The following is a 15,080-nucleotide window of genomic DNA, read 5'->3' as shown; positions in this document are numbered from 1 at the left end:
AAGTTGTCTTTGGTTTTATTCAATGCCAACCATCATCCTTTCAGTATTCCATTGATGATTGTTAGAGCCAGAACCGTCAGTAGTGTAAAAAAGAAAGGTATTAGAAATAAGGTTGTTTGACCCGGTCATTTCTTGAGGACTTAGTTTAAACAAGCTTATTTCTCAATGAGGAGACTTAATTTCTTTCAGATCCAGAGGGTCATGGTTGTGTTTTTATTTCACATGGGTAAGATTTCAACAGTGGTCTGTGTTTGAACATTTCAAAAATCTTGCCTTTATTTTATAAAGGGTGGGGGGAACAAACACCTCTTGAAGTCTTATTATATCAGACTTTGCACTAAGAAACTTTGATATATAATCTGCCCCCCAAAATGAGATAAGTACTATCATTTCCACATGACATAGATAAGTCCACTGAGGCTTAGAGGACTTAAATTTGTCCAAAGTCATATAACAGGGAAGAGCCTAGATCTATGTCTTTTGTTATTATAATCACACATAATGCCTGCCTCTGAGAATCCTGCTCTTCTGCTTCTGCTGCTGCTAAGTTGCTTCAGTTGTGTCCAACTCTGTGCCACCCCAGAGACGGCAGCCCACCAGGCTCCCCTGTCCCTGGGATTCTCCAGGCAAGAACACTGGAGTGGGTTCTGTTTGACTGTTAAGCTAAAGTGCCTTTATTCAGAACTCCTCTACCTGTAAATGGCAGGAAGGAAGACATTAACAGATCACCCTGTTGGAGGCTTGCTACTCTAGGAGATACTTGCAATATTAAATGGCCTTTTTAGTTTGTTTCCTCACCACCCCCCATCACTGATGTATAAAAAAATCTGGTATCCAGACTCTGACAGGATGGTTATTTTGAGACGTTAAGTCTCCCATCTTGGTCAGGCGACTTTCTAAATAAAGTTGTGTTCCTTGCCTTAATACCTTGCCCCTTAGATTCCCTGACCTCTATGCGGCAAGCAGAGCAAGCCTGGACTCAGTAACAGGCACACACACCCTGGAGTGGAGCTGAGAATGGGTTCCAGATCTGTTACTCCAGCCTTGAAGTGCCAGCCAGCTCTGAAGATGTCTTTCCTTTCAGGGCCTCAGTTGTTGATAAGATCATTTTATAGTTGATTAACTGGTGGCTTTTCTTTCTTTCTTTTAAATATCATAGAGTGGCTCAGTCACTGGGGGGAAAAAAAAATCCTCGTCTTATCTTTAAAAACCATCGCACTGGTATTTGAAAATTTCATTCTGGGGATCCAGACCTAATGTCATAATCTTCACTTTGTTTATTAACAATGTATGTGCAGTATTTCAACCATTCATCTGTAGAAAATTTAAATCAATAAGGACTTTGTGGATTTCTTAACGAGTTCTCTATCCTAGGGAATTTGTCGGTGTGCATATGAATAGTCTCCTGTGGTCATTCCTTTTGTACTGCCCTTGTACATGTAGTATACACATAAACTTGAATTGTAGCCTTTTTTCATTTCCACCTTTTTTTTTTTGGCAGAGATAGATTGATACAGAATTGATGTGAGAAATAGTGTGAGGCCTTCTGAAAGATCTCTTCTGTGTTGTGTTCATCATTTAAAGTTGGTTCCCTAGAGTTGCCTCTATACATGCAAAACTAAATTCTTGCTAAAACCAATGCTTATAGAAACTATCATTTGTTAACTGTTTATTATAAATTAATATTTCAGTGCCTGAGTGTTGGGAATAAAATATTTTGTGGGTTTTGTACAGGCTATGAGTTTAATAATTTGGGAACAGAGACAGTGGTACCGTGATGAGCAGAGGGTACTGTTTTACAAGGGAAGAGTCCCCTTTGGAGCTAAGAAGAAGGTTGAGTGATGCTAAGCAGTGGTGGGGCATCAGCGGTGAACTGGAGTTAATTCATGGTTTGGGCAGGGGCTGGAGATTCAAGGTTTACCTTAAAACATGTACAGTTAAAGGAGCCAACTTATTTACTGGGCAGTTACTGTGAGCTAGGTACAGTCATGGTAATGTTATTTGAACCTCTCAACAGTCAAGCAGGTAGATATTCTTTTCCCTATTTTAAGATGTGAAAAACGAAGACTCAGAGAGGTTAATTACTTTCCTGATGTCACACAGCTATTAACTCAAGCCCCTTGTTCTTTCTAGTATATTCTGATATGTATTCTTGAAGGCCTTCCATGAAGAGCCTAGGATCCCAGGATCTCAAGAAGGTCCTAGTTGTTCACATGGAAGTTTCTGAATCAGAGCAGTGTGGTTGCATTAAAATGAGAGGACAGGGGCTGGGTGAACATTGGAGGAACTCAAGGGACAGTCTGGGTAATTCTGAGAGCAGTTATTCCATGGAAGAAAGAGAAAGGCCCAGAAGGTACTGTGACTGTAAGAATTACTGGTGCTGGTCTGGCAGGGGCTGGCTGTCACCGTGGTGGGCAGGACCTGGTGATCAGCCTGCCCAACAGGTGCTGAAACGGGAGAATGCGGGAGGAAGTACTGCCACCTCTCTTGGCCTGGCTTCTGCTGTGAAGAAGCCTCGTTAGAAGCCCTAGGTTATAGTCAATTTAAATTAGGGAGCCCCAGAGTTGTCTCCGTTTTAATTGGACTTGACTCTTTGAGGTAACAGTCACCCAGTCTCTCTCTCTTTAAATATTCTTTTCTTATGCTTTGCCAGTTTATGACCTTTGTAGATCAATCCTTGGATTCCATTTAGAGAGAGAAAGAGAGAGAGAGAAAAAAATAGTAAAGGTTAGTGATTACCTAAATTGGATTAAGTTCTGTCTAGCAGCCGTTTAAAGAAATACTGCTTGCTCTTTAATTACTGTCAACTAGGAATTTAAATGGTCTATTAAATTTAAGCTGACTTTTTTTTTCCCCCTCTGATAGTTCCAACTCCTAACATATTCTGGTGATTTGGGGGCTTTTTAAATATTCTTCAAATGTGTGGAGGACATTCTCTGTCTCCTCCCTTTTAAAAATATTCCATTTCTGTAGCAGGATAATAAATGATATTATTATAAACTGGCTTCATTACGAAGCAGAAGCTAGCAGCCTGGTTTAGCTGGCTCTGTGCTGATTGGAGAGCAAGTCAGTTATCTGAGTTCTTTGTCAGAAATGTGAGGACTCCTCTGTGAGGTTTTGGGGATGGGGTATGGCTTCCTAATTTTTCTCTGTAGTTAAAGGTTAGGTTTAAAATGAAAATCAACCACCTTTACTCTGTGTAAGCTTTCAGTCAAAAATATGAGTGATCTTTTTGGAAGCGGGTGGTATGTATGCTTTGAGGCTAGGTCCAGAGTGAGCTGGGGTCTTCCCTGGTGGCTCAGCAGTAAAGAGTCCGCCTGCAATGCAGGAGCCACAGGAGATGCAACTTGGGTTGGGAAGATCCCCTGGAGGAGGAAACGGCAACTCACTCCAGTATTCTTGTCTGGAAAATCCCCATGGGCAGAGGGGTCTAGCTGGTTACAGTCCATAGCGTCTCAAAGAGTTGGACAAGACTGAAGCAGCTGAGCACGCACGCACACACGCACGCATGCACACATGCATGCACACACACACTAGGGTGAGGTGAGTGAGCCGTCAAGGGCATGGCCCTGAGAGAGATACCTCACTCGCCCTCTTCCTAGCCCTGTTGCGCTTATGGGTGAACTGTGCCCAGAGGGTCCTGGAGAGCCACGGGACTCACCCTAAGATCCCTCTCCCTCTTGACCATGGCCTCTGGAAAAACCAGGTCAACATCTACCCCTGCCAATGCCCAAACAGCCTCTCATAATTATTTTATGATTTATTTTGCATATAATCATAGGCTCCAAAAAACATGTACTTACCTCTAAGTACACCTCACCTTAATTTTGGGGGGTAAATATGAGATTTCTCTCACATACTCATCAGTGTTCTGGTTTCACTTTAGCTGGCCACCACACACCAGCAACACCTCCAGTTTCTTGCTTCTCTCCTCATTTGTTACAGAACTTTCTTCAACTTTGCTGGCTCTTCTGGATGCAGGCCGAGTTCTGTGTTTTGTTGAAGGCATCTGTGACAACGGTTGTTTCTAGCAAATACTAGGATTAAGGGACTGCTTGGGACTGCCTTGGCCATTTGGGAACTAGAATATATGTCCATTTAGCTGAGTCTGGGAGAATACGTGAAGGAATTTGTTTTCCTCTTCTTCCCAAGGACTGGGGGCAAAAATCCAGCAAGGACTCTGATGTGCGTCTGTATTATTCTGAACTAAGCTGCCTCAAACCCTGTTACAACCTGCTCGTGACCTCAGCTGCGTAAATCCTCTGTGTAAAGCCTTTTACGCTTGTCGTTGAATTCTAAATACTCCTCTGGAACGGCTTCAGCATTATTCCCCAGGTGTCGTTGGGGGAGACCACATCAACTGCCGCCGTCATTCTGGAGAACTCTGCTACTTGCTGGCCACTGGAGTCCACCACTGTGGCAGCTGTGTGGCCAGTTTCATTGTAAAATATCTGCTGGCAAAAGTGGTGGGTGAACATGGTTATCCCATGCAGTGTTCTGAGATCATTTAAAAAAATCTCAGCCAGCAGGATAATCGATTCCTTTCAGGCTTCAGAAAAGTCCCCAAGACACCCCCAAAGGTCAGTATCAACTTTGCAGATGAGTGGTGGTAGTGGTTTAGTTGCTAAGTCATGTCCGACTCTTGCAGTCCCGTGGACTGTAGCCTGCCAAGCTCCTCTGTCTGTGGGATTCTCCAGGCAAGAACACTGGAGTGGGTTGCCGTTGCAGACGAGAAAGTTGTACAAAGAGGTCATATGTTGGTCCTGGCTGGCGTCTCGGAGATAGTGCAGGACAGGGATTTGAGATCTGGATTGAGCTAGATTTGAGATCAGAGATTGCCATGGGCAAGCAGTCTGACCTGGGGCCAATTGCTCACTGTTGCTGTCTACAAAATAACGCGATTGGTCTCCTGCGAAGGTTCCTTCCTGTGCAAAAATTCCGACATGGCCAAGGAAGCCTGGTCTAGGGCTGTGCTTCTCCAGGTATATGCAGATCTCCCAGGGATCTTGTTAAATCACAGAATCTGATTCAGTGGGCATGCGTTGGGGCCTGAATGTCTAACAAGCTCCCAAGAGATGCCGATTCTGCTGATTCTCAGGTCTCAAGTTAAGTAGCCAGGCACTAGAGTCTGACCAGGGTCTCAACCTTATCCATATTGACACTTGGGGCTGCATAGTTCTTTGTCATAGGAAGCTGTCCTGTGTGCTGTAGAATGTTTAACAGCATCCCTGACCTCTATTGGCTAGATGCTTGTGGTACACTCCACACCTCCCCACAGTATAGCAGCCAAAGATACCTCCAGACATTGCTGAATGTCTCCCTCAGGAGGAGATGGGGGCAAGATCACCCTTGGTTCAGAACATTAGTTTTTGCTAGACCGGTGTTGTAAAGGCTGGCTGTACATCAGGATAGCCTGGAGTTCTTCTCTTTGAAATATGCAAAAGTACTCGTCCCAGACTTGAGTCCTGGTGCTATTGCCCTTTCATAACTGTGGGACCGGAGACAAGTTCCTTCTCTGGCCTCTGAACCGGAAACTCTTTACTTCTAAAATAAATAGGGGTCATAGTGATGCCTACTTCTGAGAGTTGTTGGGGAGATCAGATGAGGTGAATGTGAAAATGAGCTTTAGAAACTAGTCATCCCTTGGTATCTGTAGGAAACTGGTGCAGGAGGTCTCTCTTCCCTGGACTGAAGTCCAAGGATGCTCAAGTCTTTACACTTGGGCCTCTGTATTCGAGGGCTCAGAACCCACAGATCCCTAAAGCTGACTCTATAAAGTGTTGTGCAGGTGTCAGTGGTGAGTGGTATACCACAGGCCTCTGAAGTTTTATTTTACTGGTTTGATTATTTTTCCCAGGACTGGATTCATCTTCCTACAGGCCTCCCTGAATGACCATCACACTCTTTCCTTGTTATTCCTCTGGCCCTGGCAGGTAGGAACTATACTTGTTTTTCTGTAGTCACTCTCTAAGCCAAGGGGCCTCAAACTGGCAGCCCAGGCGCCAGACTTTGGCATCAGAAATGTCCTGTTTGGTTTGAATCCTGTTTTGAAAAAAAAAAAAAAAAAAGATTATTTGCTCCAGTATTTAAAAATTGGGAGATTTGACATGTAAACCCGGGCTTCCAGCTTTTCTTTAAGAAACAGAAAGAAGCCTGAGGGTTCTCCTTAGTCTGCTGCGGTCGCCCTGGGCCTCTGAGCCTGGGTGTGTTCTCTGCCTCAGGCCACTGCAGGCTTTTCGTTGTTTGCCATCCGTGCTTTAGGCCTTCCTGTGTTTTTCTTTAATCATGACCAAATTCCTGTTCTTTTTTCTCTTTTCTTTATTATTGATAGGACCACATCTGGCTCTTCTTCGTGCTCTGGATAGTGGGTGCTTACTGATATTTATTAAAGCGTAATATTTGGTCCCATCCTTGCCAGATTTTAAAAGGGTACCTGTTGAGCTTTAGCTATGAAAGCTTGTTTTTTCTTCCCCAAATTTCCTTCCCACTGTCCAGTGCCCATATTCTTTAGAGAAACAGACAAGAAAGAGGAGAGCTTGTATTTTTCGGGTGACCTTTCGTTTGCTTTGTAACTGGAGAAGGCGATTTAATCTTTCTGCCTCGGTCTTGTCTCAGCTGTCCATCTTCAATTACAGTCGTTGGTGTAATAGTGCATTTACAGCATGACTTTTGAGTATTTCCTGTGAGCCCCTGAGCCCTTTGGGGGCAGATACTCCATTCTTCCTCGTCCCGAACGGTTTTTTCCTACTCAGATCCTGGCACACAGCAGAGCTTCTAACGTGGTTGTTACATGAACTTGAATCGAACTCATGACCTCCCTGAAATGATCAGATCCCAAGAGCCCCTTTAGGCTCCTGACTCTCTTCAGTGCTCTTTGCACTTGGCCCCATGACATGGGAGAAGAGCCCTTTGCCTTCGCCTCCTTTTCTTATGAGAAAGCACTCCATCTTGTTCCTGCAACGAGAGAGTGAAGCTAATTTTTAATAAATCACACATGTTATTCTAGAGCACATTTCCCCACACTGAAATCTCTTGCTGGCTGCCAGACAGTAGCTGCTGACCGCTCTGTCACCCCTCAGGGTTTTATGTATGTTCCATGTCAGCAATGTAATTGCTGACATCATGCGTGGTCAGTCTCTGCGACCACTGGTGTCTAGACTTTTCAGTTTATCATCTGGGAGGCACTGCAGAATCACTCTGGATGGCATTTATGGGCCACACCCAAACAATTTGCACTCCAAGAAACTTGATACTTAAAGTGGGGTTTCGAGAGGAGTAAATAAGAGGTGTGGTTATTCCCCACAGTTTTGTTTGACTTGTATCACAGGAGGGGATTATTCTGATGATTATATCGTGGTTGGTAGGCCTGGGAGATGATGCTGGAATGAAATAATTATTTCTAGATGGATCGGGATTGTCAGTGCTCTGAGTTCTGGGGAGATTTTGCCAACCTTGTGAAACAGAGAGAAACAGGCGCTTGCTTCCTGTTTGTGCCAATATTTACTCTTGCACAAATTCAGACTCCCAGACTCTTCCGTCTGCGTCTGATTTCCAGCGGAGGACTGAGAAAGTTGTCTCATTCTTCCTGTTGAACTTTTTCATAGTCCAAACTTGACTCCTAACATTTTCTTGTTTGTGAGAATGCCTGGCTCCCGCTGGTTTTTGTCTCCTACAAGTTGCAAAGGTGGGTCTTAATCCAAATGAGTGTGTTATGTCCAGCAGCCGGCGCCTTCCTCTGCTGTGCTTGTAGGTTCCACTGACCAGCAGGCAGACCTAGGACTTCTTGCCCACATGGCCTAGGTCCAGTGATGCTAAGGTGGACCCCAGTTCAAGCAGAAAGAAGGGTGTTTTTCTGGTCCCTTGTGTATGCTTGGCTCAAATGGTGAAGAATCTGCCTGCAATGCGGGAGACCCAGATTCGATCCCTGGGTTGGGAAGATCCCTTGGAGAAGCGAATGGCTACCCACTCCAGTATTCTTGCCTGGAGAATCCTATGGACAGAGGAGCCTGGCGGGCTGTGATCCATGGAGTTGCAAAGAGTGGGACATGACTGACCGACTAACACTTTCAGAAATGGAAGGGTTGTTCCACTTGCTGGCGTGGAAGTCCACATTTCATCCCAGTATTCAACCTTATTTCCTGGGCATCTTTTATGTGCTTAGCACTGTGCTCATAGCAGGATACGACAGTGAGCGAGTCCAGCCAGCTCTCACACGTCTTTAAAGAACTTACGTGCTCTCAGGGCCAGTCAGGCTGTGAACCAGTAAACAAGCACAATGACTTCAGCTCTCTCGAAGGGACTATGAAGAAACAAAAACCTCCTTCCTGTAAAGGACAGAGCTCACGGGCTGCCTGAACTGGGTAAGAAGCTGTTGGCGATGGTTGAGAAGGGAAGTATGGGAGGTGGACATGTGGCAGACCTGTTGTTAAAACTTGGGGGTTCAGGTCGTGGAATCAGGTGGGATTTGACTTTTGGTCCCACTTAACTAGTCTTCTGACTCTGGGCAACTTAATTCCCAGGCTTCAGTTTCTTCCTCTGCAAAATGAAAATAATAAAAGCTGCCTCATTGGGTTAGGACAGAAATGGACTGAGATGATAGTTGCTCACAGAGGCTCAGCATTACCCCACCATCTGGGCCAGCCTCTGATGATGGTTAGTATATTCTTACCAGCACCAACACGAGGAAAATCATCATGGGAAACAAGTGGTCTGGAAAATGGTCCCACTGTTCTTAAAGACGTACGGGCACCAGGTAGCTCAGATCTGGTTTCCTAGGTTGGCTTAGCAGGCTCTGTTTGCTATGTGTTTTTTTTAGTGAGGATCTCAGGGGCTGCTGACTGGCCCTGTTTGAAGAGTGTATCTGAGTGTGTATGTAGTGTAGAGGGGAGGAGAGGGTGCTTGTGACTCCACTGAGGAAGCAATGATGGAGTAAGGGTGAGATAAGAGAGAGAGCTGGTTAGTTAAGAGGCTGACCGATTAGATGATACGGCAAGTGGGAGATGACAGAAGGCTGAGGGCTGGTTCTGCGTTTGCACTGTGTCATGGTCTAATCCCCCTCCTGATCTGTCAAAGGTGCCTGGTTATGTGGGCCTCACAGGGTAGGGGTTGAACACATGGCTGGCAATGCTGAGAGGTTACCATGGCCATCAGCAAGTCTCGTACTTAACTGAGAAATCAATAAATCTTAGGAAGGGAAGTTACTTTTCCAAGGCCACAGTGGCTGGGTAGTGCGGGCTTACATTATACTCTGATTAGGCTCTGGGTAAAAAGTGTGAGAAGGCTGGTGGTCATAGCTATGATGGGATAAAATAAAGGTCACAGACCCATATGCATGCTAAGTTGCTGTAGTCGAGTCCAAATTTGTGACTCTATGGACTGTAACCCACCAGGCTCCTCTGTCCATGGGATTGTCCAGGAGAGAATACTGGAGTGGGTTGCCATTTCCTATTCCAGGGGATCTTCCTGACTGACCCATGGATCTCCTGCAGCCCCTGTATTGGCAGGCAGATTCTTTACTACTGCCCCAGCTGGGAGGGGTTATGTGAGGCCCCTAAGGTGTTAGTCCACCTGGTGAATTAGTTGCCAACTCTTCCACACTGAGTGATTTAAACATTTTAATAGGTCTGGATTTGGGTCTTCTCTTGAAAACTTCAGATCTGGGACAGCTGGGCTTTTATCCTAAGATGGCAAAATCCAGATTGGATTGGTCTGTGGATGCCTCCTTGAACCTGGGTTGTTTCTGTCCACTCTTTGGGATGTTTTAGGCACAGCCCTTTGGGACGGTTTGTGATGCATGATGTGAAGATGGAAAGAAATTGGTTCTCCCCTTCATCTTTTCTTACCAGGGTTTATTTTCTGGCCCATATATCCCTCCACAAGGCAGCTCCTGTTGTAGAATAAATGCTAAATAAATAAATTTGTTTGAATGAATGAGTGGTAATTGATAGAGCACTGCCCTGGGGATCAGGAGCCCAGTTTGAATCCAACTTCTAAGAGCTGAGTGACTTTGAACAAATCGTATAAGCTATGATGTATTTGACTTTTGAGAAGGGGAGGGAAGTTGGGGGGGGTCACTTGTTTTTACTTATTTATTTGAAAAAGTAATACATTTTCATGTTTCAAAATTTAAAAAGTACATAAGGGTTTATAGAGAAAAGTGCTCCCCACTGTGTTCCTGCCACCCAGCTTCCTTCCTGGGGAAAACCAGGGTTACCAGTTTCTGGTCTGTCTTTTCAGAGATGCTTTATGCTCATTGAGTGAAATATGCAAATATGCTTTTTCATCTTTTTTATGTAGATGGGAGCCTAACATAAACATGATTATGTTTAGCTTTTCAACGCGCTTCATTCAGAGCATCCCCAGAGAGCACCCCAGTCAGTGCGTGAAGTTTGTTGACCCTTCTTTCTGAGATCCCAGCATATGGGACACTGTAGCTGACAGAGCCAGTCCTCGGTGCTAAGCATTTAGGGTCTTCCCGACCCACGGCTGTTATAAAGAAGGCTGCAGAAGAGCTCTGGTTTTAGAACCCACTCGACACGCCCAGAGTAACATCCCTGGAAGTAGCGTTGCTGTGTCCGAGGACACAACCTTCGTCATTTTGTGTGCGTTAGTCGCTCAGTCATATGTGACTGTTTGTGACCCCGTGGACTGTATCCTGCCAGGCTCCTCCATCCGTGGGATTCTCCAGGCAAGAATACTGGAGTAGGTTTCCATTCCCTTCTCCAGAGGATCTTCCCAACCCAGGGATGAAACCCGGGTCTCCTGCATTGCAACAGATTCTTTACCATCTGAGCTACCAGGTTGTAATCTTGTCAAATTTCCCTCCCTGGCAGTTGCCCCAGACTGCACTCCATCAAGCCCTACACCATAACTGGATGTCCCATCTGGGAACCTATGGAGGCTTCGTGGAGAACAGTGTTCTATAAAAATTTAATACTAGCTCCAATTAGGGGGTTTCCTACCGTGGGTGAGGCCATGATCTAGGCTGCCTCATTTAATGCTAACAACGTTGAGATAAATATCACATTCATTTGACAGATGAGGAAACAGAGATTCGGAGAGGTTGAGCCATTTATCCAGGTCACCCAGCTGATACACTGTAGAGGTTGGATTGAACCCAGGCTTGTCGGATTTCAATACTAGGATGTTTTCATGCAGTAAAGCTGTCTGTAATTTGAGGTATCAGACTCCTCAGCTGATACTTGTTTATGGTTTCTGTGTCTCCCAGCAAGACCATCACTCTCTGGCTAGTTCATTTGCTCATTCATCGAATATCTGTGGGATTCTTGCACTATACTGCGTTCTGGGGATGCACTTGACCACAGAGTAGACACAGCCCCTGCCCTTATGGACCTCATGGAAACAAAAAGGAATATTTCTGTAGTGATTTATTCTGGAGTTCGCAGCCTCTGGGATCTAATGCCTGATGATCTAAGGTGGATCTGATGTAATAATAATAGAAATGAAGTGCACAATAAATGTAATGAACTTGAATCACCCCCAAAGCATCCCCTGGCCCCATCCATGGAAAAACTGTCTTCCACAAAACTGGTCCCTGGTAAGGAGGGTGCTCTGTGGGGTGGTGTGATCTGATTGGGGTGGGGAGGGCGCCAGCAGGGGTGGTGCTCTGTGGGGTGGTGTGACCTGATCGGGGTGGGGGGGTGGGCGGAGAAGGAGTAGGACCTCTCTGAGCAAGTGAAGTTTAGGTGATAAAGGGTGTGCAGGTTTGAGCCTGGATAAGTGAGTAGGAACTATTTCCCACAGAGGGCACAGCACATGCAAAGGTCCCGGGGCAGGAGAGAGCAGGTAGTATTAGAGGAAATGAGGGGAAGCTGGTGTGCAGAGTGAAGGGAAGTGAGAATGTGAGGATGAGGTTTGGGGATTTATTCTAAGACCTGTAGGGAGCCTTTGAAAGCATTGAAGCAACAGCTCTGTGAGCATTGCAGGCACTGGGGTGTTGGGTTCTTGTTCAAAGCAGCATCTCCATTTCCTTCTCTGTAAGATGGGGAAGATGATAGCACACAGGGCTTTCAAGCATTTTTTAAAAATATAGTTATTTTTAATTGAAGGATAATTGCTTTACAATATTGTGTTGGTTTGTGCCATACATCATCATGTATCAGCCATAGGTATACATATGTCCCCTCCTCTTGAACCTCCCTCCCACCTCCACCCCATCCTACCCCTCTAGGTTGTCACAGAGCCCCAGTTTGAGTTCCCTGGGTCATACAGCAAATTCTCATTGGCTATCTATTTTACATATGGTGGTGTATATATTTCAATACTACTTTCTCCATTCATTCCACCCTCTCCTTCCTGCCTCCGTATGCACAAGTCTGTTCTCTGTGTCTGAGTCTCCATTGCTGCCCTGTAAACAGGATCATTGGTACCATCTTTCTAGAGTCCGTATATATGTGTTAATATATGTTATTTGTTTTTCTCTTTCTGACTTTCTCTGCATAATGGACTCTAGGTTCATCCACCTCATTAGAACTGACTCAAATGCATTCGTTTTTATGGCTGAGTAATATTCCCCTGTATATATGTACCACAGCTTCTTTATGCGTTCATCTGTCAGTGGACATCTACGTTGTTTCTGTGTCCCAGCTGTTGTAAATAGTGCTGCATTGAACGTTGGGCTACAATGAACATGTGTCTTTTTCAGGGGCTTTCTAACATTTTGACAGTAGGAAATACTGATATATTTAGTCTTAGTAAATGTGTGATATGCACGTTTCCCCCAAATGGGTGCACTCTGATATTTTCTAATCTGTATCATGAAAGATTTTGGGTCAAGTCCCCCTGAATTCATTTCAGAGGCGCCAAGATAATGCGTGTCCAGTGCCTGTCCTTTCCTTGCCCTCAGTGAATATGCCATCATTCTCTGTGGTCATCATGATCAAGATTGCTCTGGCCATAGTTAAGAGAACGGATGGGTGGAGTTGAATGACGGTATCTAAATCCTGAGGGTGTGGAAGGTCATTGGCTCTTCATCTCTGTGTTCGTGTCCCAGGGGAGGAGCTCCTTGCTGGGCTTCCTGCCTTCAGGGGCACCTGGGTGGGGGTGAGGGGATCTATCAGATGAGCTGTCTATCTGGTTTCCCTGGGAACGGGTTTCTTCTGTTTTCTGTTTTCTGGGCGGCCACATCAGACTGAGTACCCATTTACCCTCAGAATGGCTTTTTCCTGGAAGCCTCAGAGTCATTATAAGCCATCCACTTCTTTAAATTTTTGCCATGATCCTACTTCCCTTTTCAGAGGGTTGCAGTCTTAGTACAATAGAATTCATTTGCATTTTCCACTAGGTATACCCCCTACTTCTGCCCACTGGCCCAGCCCGTAGGCTGCGCCCCCTCCCCATGCCCTGGCCCTAGAAGCCGGGAGGAGAATGCAAGACACCACATTCTTCTCCAAGATACACATTGTGGATCCCGAGTTTCCAAAGTAACCCCGTGCAATGAGCCCGGCGGGGGAGCAAGGCCAGTGACAGCACCCAGGAACCCTTTAACTGCCTCATGCTTCGTGAACGCAGGACTCTGGCTTTCCAGATAACTGCAAAGCACCCAAAACTTAGCTACTTTAATCATTCTAGAAGCGTATTTTCCTAAGTGTTAGCCTCATTGGTCCTTCATGAGTGAACATCTACTAAAACCCCATGGTTTCTGTAACTCAGAGACTTAGGCAAGGAAGGTTTTGTGATGGTGGCAGTGATGATGGTGGTGGTGGCAGTGGTGGTTGTAGCTGAATTGTGTCCCCTAGAATTTGTTATCGGAGAAGGCGATGGCACCCACTCCAGTGCTCTCGCCTGGAAAATCCCATGGGCAGAGGAGCCTGGTAGGCTTCAGTCCATGGGGTCGCTAAGAGTCGGACACGACTGAGCGACTTCACTTTCACTTTTCACTTTCATGCATTGGAGAAGGAAATGGCAACCCATTCCAGTGTTCTTGCCTGGAGAATCCCAGGGACGGGGGAGCCTGGTGGGCTGCCGTCTCTGGAGTCGCACAGAGTCGGACACGACTGAAGGGACTTAGCAGAATTCGTACGGTGAGATCCAGCCCCTAGAACCTTAGACTGTGATTGTATTGGGTTGGCCAAAATGTTCATTCGGATTTTTCTGTAACATCTTACAGGAAAAAAGAACCCACAAGCTATTTTGGCCAACGTAACATTTTAAGATAGGGACTTTGAAGAGGTGACTGAGTTAAAACGAGCTCATCAGAGTGGACCCTCATCCAATATGACTAGAGTCCTTATAAGAAGAGGAAGTTTGGACAGAGAGACCCCGGGGATGCAGGCACACGGAGGCAAGTCCACGCGAGGACACAGGGTGGCTGTCTGCAAGGCAGGGAGAGAGGCCTCAGGGGAGAACCACCTTGCTGACACCTTGATCGTGAACTTGTAGTTCCTGAACCGTGAGAAAATAAATGTCTGTTGCTTGAACCCACCCCGTCTGTGGTATTTGGTTATAGCAGACTGAGCAGGCTAATACAGCAGTGGTTGTGGTGGTAATAAAAATAAGCAGTAGGTAGCAGATATCAAGCACTTGCTGCATGCCAACCTGTTTTAAGCCTTCCTTGAATCATCTCATCCAGCCCCACACCATCACTACCACCACCAATCCTAAGTCTCCTGCTTCCGCTGGAAGTGGTGACACGGAGCCTGGCTCTGGCCCCTTTGGTCTGAACCTCCCCAGCACGTGGGGTGGCACCTGTGTACTTCCAGGAACCATGCCAAGCACCTCGTAGATCATCTTGCTCGTCAGCACCACAACTCTGCAGGCTCCCATGTTTTCGATGTAGACCCTGCTGTGCAGGGTGGACCAGGGACACAGTGAGTATATTCATTTGTGGTGGCCACAGTAACAAATGCCCACAACCTTGGTTTGCTTTAAACAACAGGCGTGGGGACTTCCCTGGCTGGTCTAGCGATTAAGACTTTGACTTCCAGCTTGGGGGAGAATGGATACATGTATATGTATAGCTGAGTCCCTTTGCCACTCCCCTGAAACTATTACAATATTGTTAATTGGCTATACCCCAGTACAAAACAGAGTTTTACAAAATTAACATGTAGAGTTTCAAA

The 15,080-nt window shown here is 45.8% G+C and overlaps 1 protein-coding gene across 13 annotated transcripts in view; it reads left to right on the top strand.

Annotated features, from left to right (window-relative positions):
• The window catches only part of PRR5L (proline rich 5 like), a 158,308-nt gene that overhangs the window by 81,101 nt on the left and 62,127 nt on the right, over positions 1-15,080 (top strand). Inside the window, exon 1 of one of the 13 annotated variants that reach the window (XM_027562655.1) lies at positions 5,913-5,933. The exons of the other annotated variants lie outside the window; for them this stretch is intronic. The gene's annotated coding sequence lies outside the window, so the exon portion shown is untranslated. Of the gene's footprint in view, positions 1-5,912; positions 5,934-15,080 lie in introns of those variants that run through there. 13 annotated transcript variants of the gene reach the window in all.

The sequence above is a fragment of the Bos indicus x Bos taurus genome, chromosome 15 (genome assembly GCF_003369695.1).
Source record: "Bos indicus x Bos taurus breed Angus x Brahman F1 hybrid chromosome 15, Bos_hybrid_MaternalHap_v2.0, whole genome shotgun sequence".
Lineage (NCBI taxonomy): Eukaryota > Metazoa > Chordata > Mammalia > Artiodactyla > Bovidae > Bos > Bos indicus x Bos taurus.
Note: the sequence above shows the minus strand (reverse complement) of the source record. Positions and strands in the feature narration are given on the sequence as shown.